General features: G+C 35.6%; 1 protein-coding gene across 1 annotated transcript in view; it reads right to left on the bottom strand.

Moving 5' to 3' along the window:
• Positions 1-13901, bottom strand: part of KIAA1217 (KIAA1217 ortholog) — a 475355-nt gene extending 461454 nt beyond the window's left edge. The window contains exon 1 of the mRNA XM_019668323.1: positions 13730-13901. The gene's annotated coding sequence lies outside the window, so the exon portion shown is untranslated. The remainder of the gene's footprint in view (positions 1-13729) is intronic.
• Positions 13902-14685: the final 784 nt, after the last annotated feature.

The raw sequence follows: 14685 nt of genomic DNA, 5'->3' as shown, positions 1-14685 counted from the left end.
CCCTTCTCAACATTCTTCAAAGTCTTGCTGGAATTTCAGTGTTCTAAGCACAGCATAGGCTTCTGTTGTGGTGGCTGCTCAATAATGACCCTTGCCATTTGACCTTTGACCCTTGAAGCTCTTTGACCAGATTTGTCAGGAAGCACACACTGCCCCTCAAGGGACCCTACAAAAGTAACACCTTATTGAGAACCTGAGTTTGAATATCTAAATAGTAGCATGAAAATGATCATGTTATTATTATTTATGTTTCCCTTTTCCATTTAGGAAAGAACAATATTTATTTCTTCATTCCTGATTAATTGACCAATCTTCCATTTAGGATGTCTGCACTAAATCAGTGCTTCTCAAGACACCCTTCCTCTGGAACTGGGTTTTAATTATCAAAACACAATAAACATTTTCCCTTTTTGTTTTTCAGTAACATTCATAAACAATATTTCTGAGGAAGTACTTCTTAATCAAAGATTCCATATGCTGAGTTAAAAGATGGTGAAATAATAAACAAAATAATGTACTATTATTTTTGTCATTTTCCAAATATATTTTTCTCATCCCTTTTCTCCCTTTGCACCATACTTCCCCATTCCTTCCTCTACACTCACCGTATTTTTTTCTCCTACTTTCTGATGATGATAGACAATGATGCCTTTTCAGGGTCACTGCTGCAGTCACAGTTCACGTTTATCATCATCTAGTCACCAATGGCATTTAGTTAAGTGTGCACTACAGTGTAAACATACTCTTCCTCCTGTATAAATCCACACCAAACTGTACTTGGTCTTTCACTTGTCATTTGGCATTACAAAATCGAGGAAGCAGAAATATGACTTCATAAAACACGTGTTTTAAAACCAGAAATTATGAAGCATGGTGTCTATTTAATTAAATATTAAGTTATAGAAAGATTAAAAAATACTAATCCTCTCCTCTTTTTTGCTGATTTCACCAAGCAGTCCAAGCTCAGATTTGGGGAAATACTGAAATTATCTGAGTACAAGTGGCAAGAGAAAAGCTAGCTTTATGACGGCCAATGTTAAGTGCATTATGTTCAGCTGAATAAAGTTTTAAATGTATAAGTGAACCAGTGAGCACAAAGGTACTTTCTCGAACCATTTTCCCCCCAATGAACGTTTTATAAACAAAAGCTGCAATGTTTTGTCCACTTCTGATTCATTCATAGAGAAGAGGCTTCCATAATTATGTGCACAGTTTTTGGAATTCCTAGCTGTTTAGATGGATAACTGGAAAAAGAAGCAAGCTTTATATTATCTTCAATAATTGGGGACTGTCTATTAAGGGAAGTGCTAACTCCCTGACGATGACACAGCGTTCGCTTTAATTGGTCTCATTAGGTATGCTAACAGATACAGTGATTTATTTAGCAGATATAGTATCTACTTTCTTGACTATTCAAGAAATTATGATTATAGAAACATCCTTAAAAATATTAATAAGAGTACAATGTCCAAGCAACCTGAATACTAGTTGAATTCTACAGAGACATGTTCTCAGTGATAGAAATACATGCTCTGAATATAAAATAATGATCTTCTAGAATTCTATTTTCTAATACCCATTTGCAAATTTTTTTTTAAGATTTTTATTGCAGAATTGGGGGGATGGGAACAGTGCTGGGGAATTGGGGGAAGGGGAACAGACAATTTGCTGTCGTTGTGTTCTTCAGTCTAGTTGTGGAGGACGTTGCTTCACTGGCCCTAGTTGGCACATCATTGCGCTCTTCCCGGGCGAGGCAGATCAGTCGCCGGCTTCTGAATGGCCGCTCATGGGGACTGCTGGCTGCTCACACTGGCTGCTGGCTACACACGGTAGCCCATGGCAACCCACTGCCACAGGGGCTGCAGCCTACGCCGTCGGCGGCGACTCCCGGCAGCCCAGCTCCAGGTTGAGCTGTTGTTCAGCATCTTAGCTGTAGAGGGCAGTGTCACTGGCCCTCATATGTGGGATCTGAACTGGGGCCCTCTGGCGTCCCAAGCCAGTTTTTAACCATCATGCCACTCGGCCAGCCCTGCATATTGTTTTCTAGATAGTTCCCCCCCTCTTTTTTAACCTTTCTCTCGACTGATAATATGCAAAAGGCAGTAAGTTAAAAACACTTTCAGCAAAAATTGAACAACTCAGCAGTGAGGTTCCCCTCCCTGCCCAATGAGAAAACAGGTTATAGATATTAAGCTTTATGTTTAGAGGTTTAACTACTGTGTTTCTGGTTGGTTCAAGAAACAAGATATGGCTATAAAACACATACCTCTCAAATGTATTTGGCCCAATTATTACAAAAACTAGTAACTGATTTATATATTAATGTATTATCCATAGGCATATCTACATAGTACACAATTTATTATAATCTAGTAATTGCTGTTTGATCATAACCCTCCATTTGGTATAAAAGTTAAACAATTACTTATTACCATTATATGTCTAGATGTGGGGCTTTTGGTTTATTTATTTATTTTTAAATGTATCCCTCTTGGGAATTTTTTGGGCTTCCTGACTTCCGATATTGCATTTTTATCAATTCTAGAATATTCTTAGCAATCTCTTTTCAAATAAGTCCTCTCTCTGAGCCTCCATATGGTCTCCTTCTGGACATCCAATTGGGCTTATGTTGGACCTTCTCAACTGTTGTTTATATCTTCTCACTCCTCTTTCATATTTTCCGTCACTTTGTCTCAGTGCTGTATTAGGAATTTTAAGTCTATTTTCCAGTTTACCAGTTCCCTCTTCATTCTACCAAGGCTGCCATTTAACAAATCCATTGAGTTTTCACATTTAGTTATTATATGTTTTCATTTCTAGAAGACCTATTGTTTAATTATCTATTATTCAACATTGCTAGATTTTTCTTTAAATATATATATATATATATATTTCATATCTCATATCTAATAACTCCAATGTTGGCAATTTATCTCATTTTGTAGGATTATTTTCCCTTCCTGTTTCTCATTTATGGTCATTTGTTTCCTTATGTATTTGGTGAATTTTTATTGCGAGCTCATGTTTTTGGACTTTTTAAGAGACCTGGATATAAAGTACGTTCTTCCCAAGAGGATTTTTTTCTTCTACCACCAGGCAGCTGAGGACACTGCCAAGATGGAGTCATTAAATAATTTCTTTAAGGGTTATTTTTTTTCGTCTTCCACACTCATATGACTGTAAGGCCCTAAGACCATGTGAGTGAAAATATGAAGTTAGACATTCTTAGGATATTCCTTTCTTTTATTCTTCTCCACACAGAGATGAGGTTGAGTCAAGAGCTTTCTCCATGGTGTGCCGCTGCAGGTATTTTTCCTGGTTCATCCACTGATGGCATCACCCTGGCTATAAGTAGAGGTCTCTAATACAACTACTACCCTTCTTGGTACTCAGGATTTACTTTTTCTCCACTGAGTGTTTCTATTAAAATCCCTTAGGCTACAAGGGATTAACAGATCATGACAGCAAGTGATGGCTCCAGCTTTCACTTATTCTTTAGCATTGAAGCTTCCTACCTACCTTCCTTCTTTCTTTCCTTCCTTCCTTCCTTCCTTCCTCCCTCCCCCGCTCTCTCTTTTTTTTCTCTCTCTCTCGCTCCCTCCCTCCCTTCCTCCCTCCCTCTTGCTTGCTTTTGAGGAATTCCTTTACTTTCCTGTCAGATCAATAAGGCATTAAAAAAGATATATATGATATTTTTTAAAAATCCAGTGTTTTTAACTTTGCTCTCCTGGGAGGGCATTCTCTGAACATCTCTTAGGTACAGAGATGTACATAATAATATATGTACATTATTGTTTGGAAATAATGGGAATAATAATGGATTTCTATTTTTATTTGTTGATGATTCTTCTAGTTATAGCTATTCAAAATCCTTGTGCAATAACTTTAATAAGTGGAACACAAATAGAAGAGATTTGAGATTTTTCTAGTATATTATCATTAAATATTCAAGATGTATATCTTCACAAATTTCTAAAAACGTAAATTAAAGTTTCATCATAAAGAAAATTTACATTATGTTGTGCTAGAAATTCAAGTAGCAAATTAGTCCTCAACTTCTGAGAAAGAACTTCATAATCAAAACCCAAAAAACTCTACTCTCAGGGATATATGAAGGATAGCCAACAAACACTAACAAACCATAGATAAGAATTATGTGATGCAGATAATATATTACAAATACGAATGTAAGGCTGTTGAGTGTCTCTTAACGGCTCCCACTGCTGAGTCTTTCTCCTTAAATTGGAGTACGAATACCTCCCATGATGACAGGCTTTTGTAGAAACCGGAAGCTATAAATTAAACATGGTAGACAACATTTTAATTCTGATGATAATTAGGTTAAATGTGATGTTATAGTAAGCAAACAATATATTACGGGCTAGATTACAAGGCTGCATCATTTTAAATATAAAATATTTCAAAGGAAATTCATACTTGGATTATTTGTTTGCAATGATAGAAATGGCATGAGTGTATTTGTTTCTGTTGGGAGGGAATGTTTAGAATACTCTGACCTGGAGTTTTAAGAGAAACTTTTCAAGTTGGTGTCCATGAACCTTAAGATTTTGGTCCTACCTTTGCTCCTGCTTTGACCCTTGAATGATGGAGTTCCACAGCATCCTCAGACATGGGCCACATTCTCTCTTGTAGAACTCCCATCCTTCCATCTCCCTAGGTGATTTCATCCAATCCCATGGCTTTAAATAGCATTTATCTACTGATGATCCACTTATTTATATGGGTAGACCCTGCCCTGATCTGATTTCTAGATTCATGTTTCTAACTCCCTTTCTCGCATTGCCTCTTGGGTACTTAATAACTGGACTATGTTCATATCACAAACAGAGCTTTTGACTTTGCAGTTCCCAGAACCTGCTCCTGCCTTGCTTCCCATTATTTTCTATCACTTTGTCTTGTTTAATTTTTGTCATACAACCCACATGATAAAGTAAGCCCTGTGGAACTACAGCCCTCATTTATCATGGCTTTCAACTTGGTTAGAGTCTAGAACAACACTTGACACATAGTAGGGGTCCAAAAATTGTTCACTGAAAGAATGAAAAAATGAACATCCTTCTCTCTTTTGCAATCATTTCAAACAGCCCTCCCCCTCCCTCCACCTCTCTCACCAGTTCCTTTTAACTCAATCAACACTCGTCTGCTTTGCCATTTCCTAATGCAACATAGTCTTGTATCATGCTTCCTTTCTCCACTCCCTGTAAACACCTATTACCTGAGGAAACAGCCTGCTCTACTTCATCGCTCGTACAATTTTGTACATAAATCATTCAGAAAATTCTACTCAGATACGCAGATAATCTGGGTATTCCAATCATTATATGATCTCCCTCAAGGGCTAAAATCACATTTTACTCTTTTTTTAAAAATGTTCCAGTATTCAGCACAATACCAGACACATACTCAATGTGTTTTGGGGGGAGAGGACGTCAGGGTGGGGGCATGAGTAAAGGCATTGTAGCAATCATATTTTTAGAAAACAACCTAATCACCAGGATCAAGTATTAAAACATTGACTCAAATAAAGTCAATCTAATGTAGATCTAATATATGCTCAAATGAAACTTCTTAAGTATTAATTTCAAAATCTGCCATATACCAACATAATAATATTATATATATTCATGATACACATGACAAACTGTCAAATATAAGCATAATATCTGTAGTCTGAATAATTGTGTTTAAATAATGAATTTCCTTTAAAATCTAATTTATGTATTGTATTTGTAAAGATGAATGACCAAGAAATACAAAACATATAAAAAAAGTCTGTATCCTTGACAGATATATATCACTGATGTTTCTTATATGTAAAAAAGGATTCTTGAACTATTTGTGGTATTCTTTAGTTTATTTTGGTTATGTAATTGTGCATTTTGGAAAACAAAATTAACCTGAACCCATTTGAGTTATAGCCTGTTGCAAAAATGAGGGAATACCATATATGAGGTATCATAGGTGAAGGTTTTTTTACTGAATTTAAAACCCTAGAGATTAACTCAGGAGACCATAATAGTTAACCTGGTGTAGCAGCACTACAAAGAGGAAGGCTTTTCTTCTGTCTAGATTTTCAAATTCCCAGACACTTATCTTATTCATATTTGACCATGGCCTAAGAAGGTTGGTATTACATGATTATAGAAGAGATAAGTAGCTTTATAAGCAGACAGATAGGTAGAGGCTCATGATAGTTTGCTCCTAAATGGCCAAAATTGATGAAACTCTTCTTAAGAGCATACACAGTATATAAGGATATACTAAGATGATGTATTTGCATAGGAGAATTTATATAAATATATCCCCAAATAACAAGGTACCCACACAGTCTTTCATCTATACTAATTCTGATTATTTTTCAATTGACCAAATATTGATTACTTAAATAAATCCAATAGAATAGACATATTTTGAAGATAAGGTGGCCCATCTGACTAGAAAACTTAAAGTTGGGAGCAATATATGCAATAAGGTAAAATTCTGAGTTCAGGGAATGAAAGTGGGAAAAGTAGTCCAGGTGGTAAACAATTCTACTGAGGTTGACAAAATTTCTCATTTGTGATTGTATACAATCTCGTAAGTTCTTTATAGAGGAAAAAATTCACTGGGACACAGATCTAAATTTTAGAAGGTACTGAATAATACAGAATTTGGGAAAATATTTGTAAAAATAGAGTTTGTTACTTTACCTTTCAACTCTAGTTAGAGGAGAAACAAAATTATTTTCTAATTTTCTAATTTTATTGAGCTAAGAAATACATTCCTTTATCAGGTCCATTAGAGATAAGCAACCAAAAGCAAATCTGTGTATTATAAACATAATAAGAGATATTGCTCACTTTTCAGCATTAAATGAGCCCTGATTATAACTTAGTTACAATGATAAAATTCAATAAAGAAAGAGCACAACTCATTGCCCAGCCATCTTGAACTTGGAGTAAGCAAGTAAACAACAGAGAAATAGGAGTGTAGATAGTATAGCACAAGAGACGTTACAGATCAGACGTCAAAAGGAGTCCATGTTAAGGAAGTAAACATTTGAAGGGAAACCTAAAGATCTAGCAGTTTTTCCCTTTTCTGAATGATATGTATAGAAGGAAAAGGTCATTGAAATAAAAGACATTGGCTAAAGCCAGTGCACCTTTTGTCTTGATCAAAAGAAGTAACTCTAGGGGGCCAGCCAAGTGGCTCAGTTGGTTAAGAGCTCACTCAAGAGTGTGAGCGCTGAGCAACAAGATCACTGGTTCAATTCCTGGCCTGAGCTGAGCTGCCACTGAGCTGCCAACAAGTGGCAGGATGGCTCAGCTAAAAAAAAAAGAAGTAACTCTAGATTTTTTCCATATGTATCAAAAGAGACAGATAAATTAGATGACCTTTAAGTTTTTATCCAACTCTAAAGTTCTGAGACTATTAATTATCATTATTCTCCATGGCCCACATTTCTCCAATGCAGATGCATTCAATTTTTTATCAGATCTGTGAGTTGTTGACCTCTCTGGGCTAAGTAGACTATGTCTATGTAATTGAAAATACACAGATTAGTTCAAGGAAAACCCCAGATTAATTTTAAGAGGTTGTCTTAAAATCAAGCAAGCAAATGAAATACAGAAATACATGTTACTTATAATTCTTACTTCTCACCTATTAGTAGGTAGAAGACAAAGAAAAGGTTAAAGGAAAGTAAGGAAGTAAATGTTAATTTTTAATATTTACAAGGTCACAGCATATACTATATCTAGTTGAAGAAAAATCACCATTAACTACTAGTATGAAGCGTTAGGTATGTGTAGTTTTTATTTGTAAAACAACCATCCAGATTAAGCTATGTGAGTTTCAGTAACAGGATGGAGAGAGACTTACTGGTCTATATAGATGTGTAATGCATGAGTCTGGACTAACTGGTATCAATATTGAGCAAAACTCTGAATTTAGTAATTATGAGCACACATTGCCATTGCTCTGATGAAGAAATACTGTGCCCCTGACCTTGGCTGTACTCAAAATGAGTGGCATTGCTCACAAAGGCAGTCAGATACAGAAATGTACAGAATCAGTACAACCCACTGCTGCTTCTGGCATATACTAGACAAAATGCAGGCCCTGCCACAGGGTGATGACCATTTACTGACGTTATCAGCTTGTTACAGGGAAAATCAGTACCTTGAGTGCACCTTTTAGAGCCATTGCCTCTCCATAGCCACAATTACCTTCCATGCTACTTCACTGTGGAAGAGTTTAATGTGCAAGACCCTGATGTCACTGTAGCCATCCATAGTGTCCAGAATGGATTTGAACCCTACTAGACAGAAAACACACTTTTTGTGCTCCAGTTATAAATATTTTTGGTTTATAGAAGGGGACAATATTGCATGGCAGGTATCCATAGACAATCTCAGTCAGTATGTGCCATGGCAAGTTAAGATGCACATGAGGTTACCTGTTTGTGCATCAAGAGTGGTGTAGGACATATAATCAGAGGTTTATTATGGAGTTTTCCTGATGTAGGTACATGCATGGCGTTAGTGAAAGAATAGGTTTTTTACCTCCCACAGCAACTGAAGGTAAACAGAGACCCCATTGTGCTTGACTTAGAGTATCCACGCAGCACATATGCTCTTGGAAGCACTGGACATGCATTAACTAAATCGTTAATCCTCATCGCTACTTCTTCCCATAAACCACACATTATTATCCTTTAATGGTTGATAAAACTCAGTCAGGAAGGATAATTGCCTTGCTCAAGGCCAGAGAGGGAGCCTATGTTAGAAAAGAATTAGACTTGAGTGATTTTTGGCCTACAGGCTTGTACTTGGGCCACCAGGTCATGTGTGATGGAAGAGCCTTTCTTGAATTGTACGCAGAGTATTTGTGTTTCTCTTTCTCTTCCTTTTTCCCTCTCTCTCTCTCCCTCCCTCCTTCTCCCTTCCTCTGTCTGCATACACACTCAAGTCTACAAGCATGAGTGTACATATTGGGAATTGCAGGGCCCTATATTTAATGTATCCTTTCTTTTCTCAATTATATAAAAGCATTTACAATATTGTGAAAGACGTTTAATTCTGAAATTTGTTCTCTTCCTTTTTTATTTCTTTGTTTTTGTCTAAGATACACCAACCCTGGGCAACAAATAAAAAGGCCGTAACCAGAAGAACATATTATAAACTATAGAATGTCAGACAGTTTTTTCCAGGGACCAGACTATCCAATCACAAGGCTTTGATAAATTTTATTAACTGTTTGATGAACAATTTGTTTTTAATTTTAAGAGGTGGTTTCATACTCCTTTTCTGGCATACTGAATGTTAACAGAATAAAGTAGGCAAATGAAATATGGAAATACAAGTTACTTATATTTCTTTCTTCTTATCTATTACTAGGTAGAAGAAGACAAATATAGATAAGGTTAATAAAGGAAAGGAAAGAGAACTCTAGAAGTAAATGTTTTCTCTATAAGGTGCTTAGCATAGTGGTGAAGTGTACCAGTTCAGAAGTCAAAACTGCCAGAATCAGAATTCCAGTGCTACCTTTTTCTGTCTGCATGATCTTAGGGAAATAACTGATATTTTCTGTCTCCGTTTCCTTGTCTGCAAAATAGGGATAGTAATAGTACTTTGTCATACGATTGTTGTAAGGATTATATGATACAATATATTGTCTCAGAAGAGAGAGCTCTGCAGAGCTTAGATATCATCATCATCATCATTACAAATGTATGGGATATGGAAGGTATATTTTCAAACTAAGCTAGTAGTCAGTGCTCATGTTCACTTCTAAAAAAAATGCTTTTCTTTATTTAGAGCAGTTAAGAGACTGAAATAAATAAATAAATAAATAAATAAATAAATAAATAAATAAATATCAGGACAAAACCATTTTGGAAAAATATACTTAAACTGAATTCAGGAGAATAAAAAAATTCAGGAAGAAATGCCACCTTCTCAGATGTTGACTCATATCTTCATCCTGAATAAAATTGTTGGCACATGTCAACACACACTTCAACATCTATTTTTCATCTGGTGGGTTTTCATCAGGAAGAAAGTTCTTCATGGGTGAAAATTAGATATTAATGCTGCTGTCCTAAAGCTTATTGTTTGCCAAGCTCTTTTGTTCTAGAGGCCAATCTAGACCGTTGGCTAACATACAATGTGATATATAGATGATGTATTGTAGAAATGTACTTTTGAAACTTATGTAATTTTACTAACCATTGTCACCCCAATAAAATTTCTATTAAAAGAACTACATCTTAGACATGTTAAACAAAAGGAAAGAAAAAAAGAAAGAAAGAAAGAGAGAAAGGGAGAAAGAGAGAAAGGGAGGAGGGGAGGGAGAGAGGAAGGAAGATAGAAAGAAAGAAGTGCATACCAGCATCACAGTGATGTGGTTACTCACATTACTAAATGAAAATAAGCAGTACCATCATACTGAGACAGACAAAGTAAATAAACACACAAATTATATACAGAAAATAACACTATGTATTTTACTCTCAAAATAATCAGAGGAATAAAGGCTCCTAGGAAAATAAAAATATGATGATGATAAAAATTAGACAGTAGAAAAGATAGAAGATAAGTTCAAGAAACTCTGGATAACATAAAATCACAGAGCTAAAAATATAAGGCAAGATAAGTGTCAGGAAACTGATGCAGTAGATTCAACAGCCGACTCATAGGAGGTCCATAAAGAGAAAATTAGGGCAAATACAGAGGAAGAAATTATTAAAGAATTAATAAAAAAAGAATTCACAGAACTGAAGGCCACTGTTCTTCAAATTAAAAGGACCCATCAAATATCCAGCAAAAGGAACGGGGGAAAAAAAACACACTTTTGAACACTTCAGTGAAATTTCAGAACATCAAGGGGAAAGAGAATACCCTCAAGGTTTCAAGAGAGAGAGAAGCTATCACCTACACAGGAATGTGTGAACATGTGAACAATGTGGGACTTCTCATCAACACTTCTAGATCCCAAAGGTAATGGAGCAAAGCCTTTGATATTATGAGAGAAAAATTATTTTCAGTCTAAAAATCTATGTCTGCCCCACCTATCACTGTGAAAACAGAGTAAAACTACTTTTTGACATGCAAAAACTCAGAATATTTACCTCCTATTTAGTTTTTCTTAAGACATTTCTTGGAAATGTGCTTCAGCAAAATAAAGAAGTAAACCGAGACACCTGTCCACATGCTCTAAAAATCAGGCAGGAAAGTGTAGGACAGAAGGACTGAGCGATACAGAGGAGTATCTAAAAAAAAAAAAAGGGGGATTCTACGAATATGATCATAGCCATACTGTCCTTGGGAGAATTAGAAATGCTGAGGAGAGGGGAAGACTGAAGACTAAAAACTGAGTATAGCACGCTTTTTGGCTTAGCAATGAAAATATTTATGAGGCCTTATAAGTTACACACTTTACTGATTTTTAACTTTTAGAATTAGCTTATGGGCAAACCATAGAAGAGTTAATTATGATAACAAAAAATAACTGTTATCAACCTTTTAATTATGAAAAGAAATTTAAAGAGGTGGGCGGGGGGGTCGCGGGCATGGGAAATAGGTGAAGGGGAAGGTCACTGCACTAACTTAAAAAAGTAAATAAGAGACAAATTTTTTTTATAAAAAGCTAAAAATGTATCAGAGTACACTTACATTACTAAGCAAATTATACAAGAGGAAAAAAAGGGAAGTCATATATGTGAAAATCTACATAAAGAGACTAAACTAAACCTTGTGTGCCAAATGAAATAACCATTCTGAAGAATTAACACTAAGATCTTAACATGGGCAAGGACATAGCACCAACTCAACACAAATTTAAGACGGTGCGATTATTATTTAGATTTCTTGATTTTAGGACAACCACTTTAAATAAATACAACATGGCTACCCTATAAAGGCAGTTTTAATCCTGTTTTTCAAATTTAAGAGTTTCTGTTGGTACTAGATGACATGATGTGTGGCTATGAAAAAAGAATTCTCATTACAAATAAAAACAAATATACATTCTGATGACTGTGATCTTCAAAATAATCCAGCCCTGCTCCCAGCTTCAAAAGTGTCGCAGTGGAACTTTTCCTTCTGAACAGCCTGAATTCTCTCAGGGAGATGCAAAGGAAACACCACTTTGTTCTTTTATCACCTGCTGGAGTTTATTTTTTTACAAAATTGTGCATTATCTATATTGACCTTCAAATTGAAAATCACTCTAGGTTTCAAATGAGTTTTAATTAACTCCCAAACCAAATCTGCTATCAAAGCAAAACTATTTTCACTCATTAAGTTTATTCAAAGATGTCTCCATAGGTTGCTAAACGAAGGTCAATATTTTGAATAATCTATGGAATATGCATTTAGCCTTAGATTGTCTGTTTAAAAGTTCCCTCCACAGCATACCTCAGACACATACACACACACACACACACACACACACACACACACACACACACACACATACATCATGTAAATGTTTAGATACTTTTCAAGTTGAGGTGATACACCTTTTTTTTTAGAAATTTTACTTTAGACTTTTAAACATATTGTAACATCAGAGAACTTACTTTCGTTTAAAGCAGCCAAAATTCAGTCCCTTAAGCAACTTCTATCAATGCTTCCAAAGTCCTTCCATGTTTATTGTATGTGTCTTAAAAGTATTTTGATTAACAAAATAGTTTTTGTACAAATATTTCATTGATCGTAGTAAACAGAATAATAATAAGCCAAGTTAAGGAAAACAGTAAAATTTCCAGACAGAGATTTGCATTTTTGAAATAGTACATGGCACAAAAATGTATTATTGCCTATTCATTTGTAATAGTTTTTAATAGAGAAGAGGTCAGGATTAAAATCGTACAATAACTTATTTTTTTTCTATAAAATAAAAACTTCCTGTTCTAAGGATATTAAAACAATTTTTTTAAATTTTAGTATGAAATCACAGGGCCACATATTACATTTTTGGTAGCGAGCTCAAAGGTATACAAATAATAATTATAAATAGTGATTTAATATGTAGTTCTTGGTATAATGGAGCAAACTATTATTACATTTTAAGCTATGATGTCATTGCTCTCTGTTATCATATACATAAAAATAATAGGTAGCTTTATTTGGTTACTACATTTCTCAATTCCAGGTCAAATAGTTAACAATATTGTTGCTCAGTAAAACATCCTGATATTCACCTGAGAAGGCTCATTTAAATGCTCTGGGTAACAAAGTTAGCAGAGATTTTTGTCATGCTTGGGAAGAAACCACATAGTCAGATTATCATTTTAGGTACAAATTCAGTTTTAAAAGAGACTGCAAAAATTATTTTCCTAGTTAACAATGTGGCTTTAGAACATTTTCCTCCCTGTTTTGTTTCTTTTCCTGCAGAGAAGCCATAGAAAAGAAACTTCGTGTGAATATGACTGGATTCTGAAAGTCTATGAAACACAACCAAGGGTAAAATCTGTCATTCTCAAAGAGAAGTGGAAACAATCAGTTTTTCTCTTATCATTCCTTAATGAAAAAAAGTTCTATTGCCTCCTAATTATTGGTTATTTTAGCAACGCACTCTAAGATTTTAGGAAATGCTATATTCACATACACGGATACGTTTTTGAAACCACAACAAGTCTCATTCATTTGAGTAAGCCGGCAGTATCACTAAGAAAGAAGTTTCTAAGCATACGCTGACAAAAGCAGCAGGTTTAAAACATTACCTCCGTGTGGCGAAGCCTTCCGCTGAGCAGGCAGGACGGCTGTTTGCACCTGCTGCTTTCCTTCACTTCCAGTTCGCAAAATCTTCTCCCCTAAACTGATTTTTTTCTGTTTGCTGTTCAATTCGTCCCTCTTAGATGAAGGCAGCTTAGAAGCTGCATTAGCGAAGAAAGGTCTAGCCAAGCGAGAAGGTTTGGACATTTTAAATAGCAGGGAAAAAAAAAAAAAAAAGAACCAACCCCAGAATGTACCTGCTGGGGCAGCAGATTCTAAAAAATCCTTTGAACTTCACTTTTCAACTGCCACAGCTACAGTGTAAAACGCAGCCGCATGGAAACTGCTGCGTTGCCACTTCGGTTTCTTTTAAACAAAAGGCATCATGCAGCCACAGAATCCATTTACTAGACCTGTTTAATGTAAATGTGTGTTTCGAAGACGCCGGTAACAGTTTTGCAATGGTAAATGTTCCAACTCGGAGCGAACGGCAGATATTGGAATAGGCAATGTAAAATACACACACACACACACACACACACACACACACACACACACACATGCACGCACGCATGCACGCACATGGAACTTTCTAGCATGCACAGACTGGATGACACCAGAGAGCCTAGAAGTAGAAAAAAATGTAAATATTACCCCACCCACTCAGGTACGACATATGATAATAAGACAGATGTGGGGTTTATATTACTATGAAGTGCATACCACTTCGGTTTTCAGGCATTAGTTTAAGCAAATATTTCCTCGCCTTAGCACATTTCTATATTATATTTCAAGATTTTACCATGTAACCAATGCCCACCTAACATAACTACTTCTCTGGCTGTTTATAGAACACACAGCACTGTAGAAAAGAAGGAAAACAAGAATGCAATTTCCATACCTGTTTTGGCTGCCATGGGGCACCTACTAACTGGTAAGAAGTTGTGTGTCCATGTGATGTGGT

This window comes from Hipposideros armiger, unplaced genomic scaffold, assembly GCF_001890085.2.
Source record: "Hipposideros armiger isolate ML-2016 unplaced genomic scaffold, ASM189008v1 scaffold_524, whole genome shotgun sequence".
Classification (NCBI taxonomy): Eukaryota; Metazoa; Chordata; class Mammalia; order Chiroptera; family Hipposideridae; genus Hipposideros; species Hipposideros armiger.
This window is presented reverse-complemented; position numbering and strand designations above follow the sequence as displayed.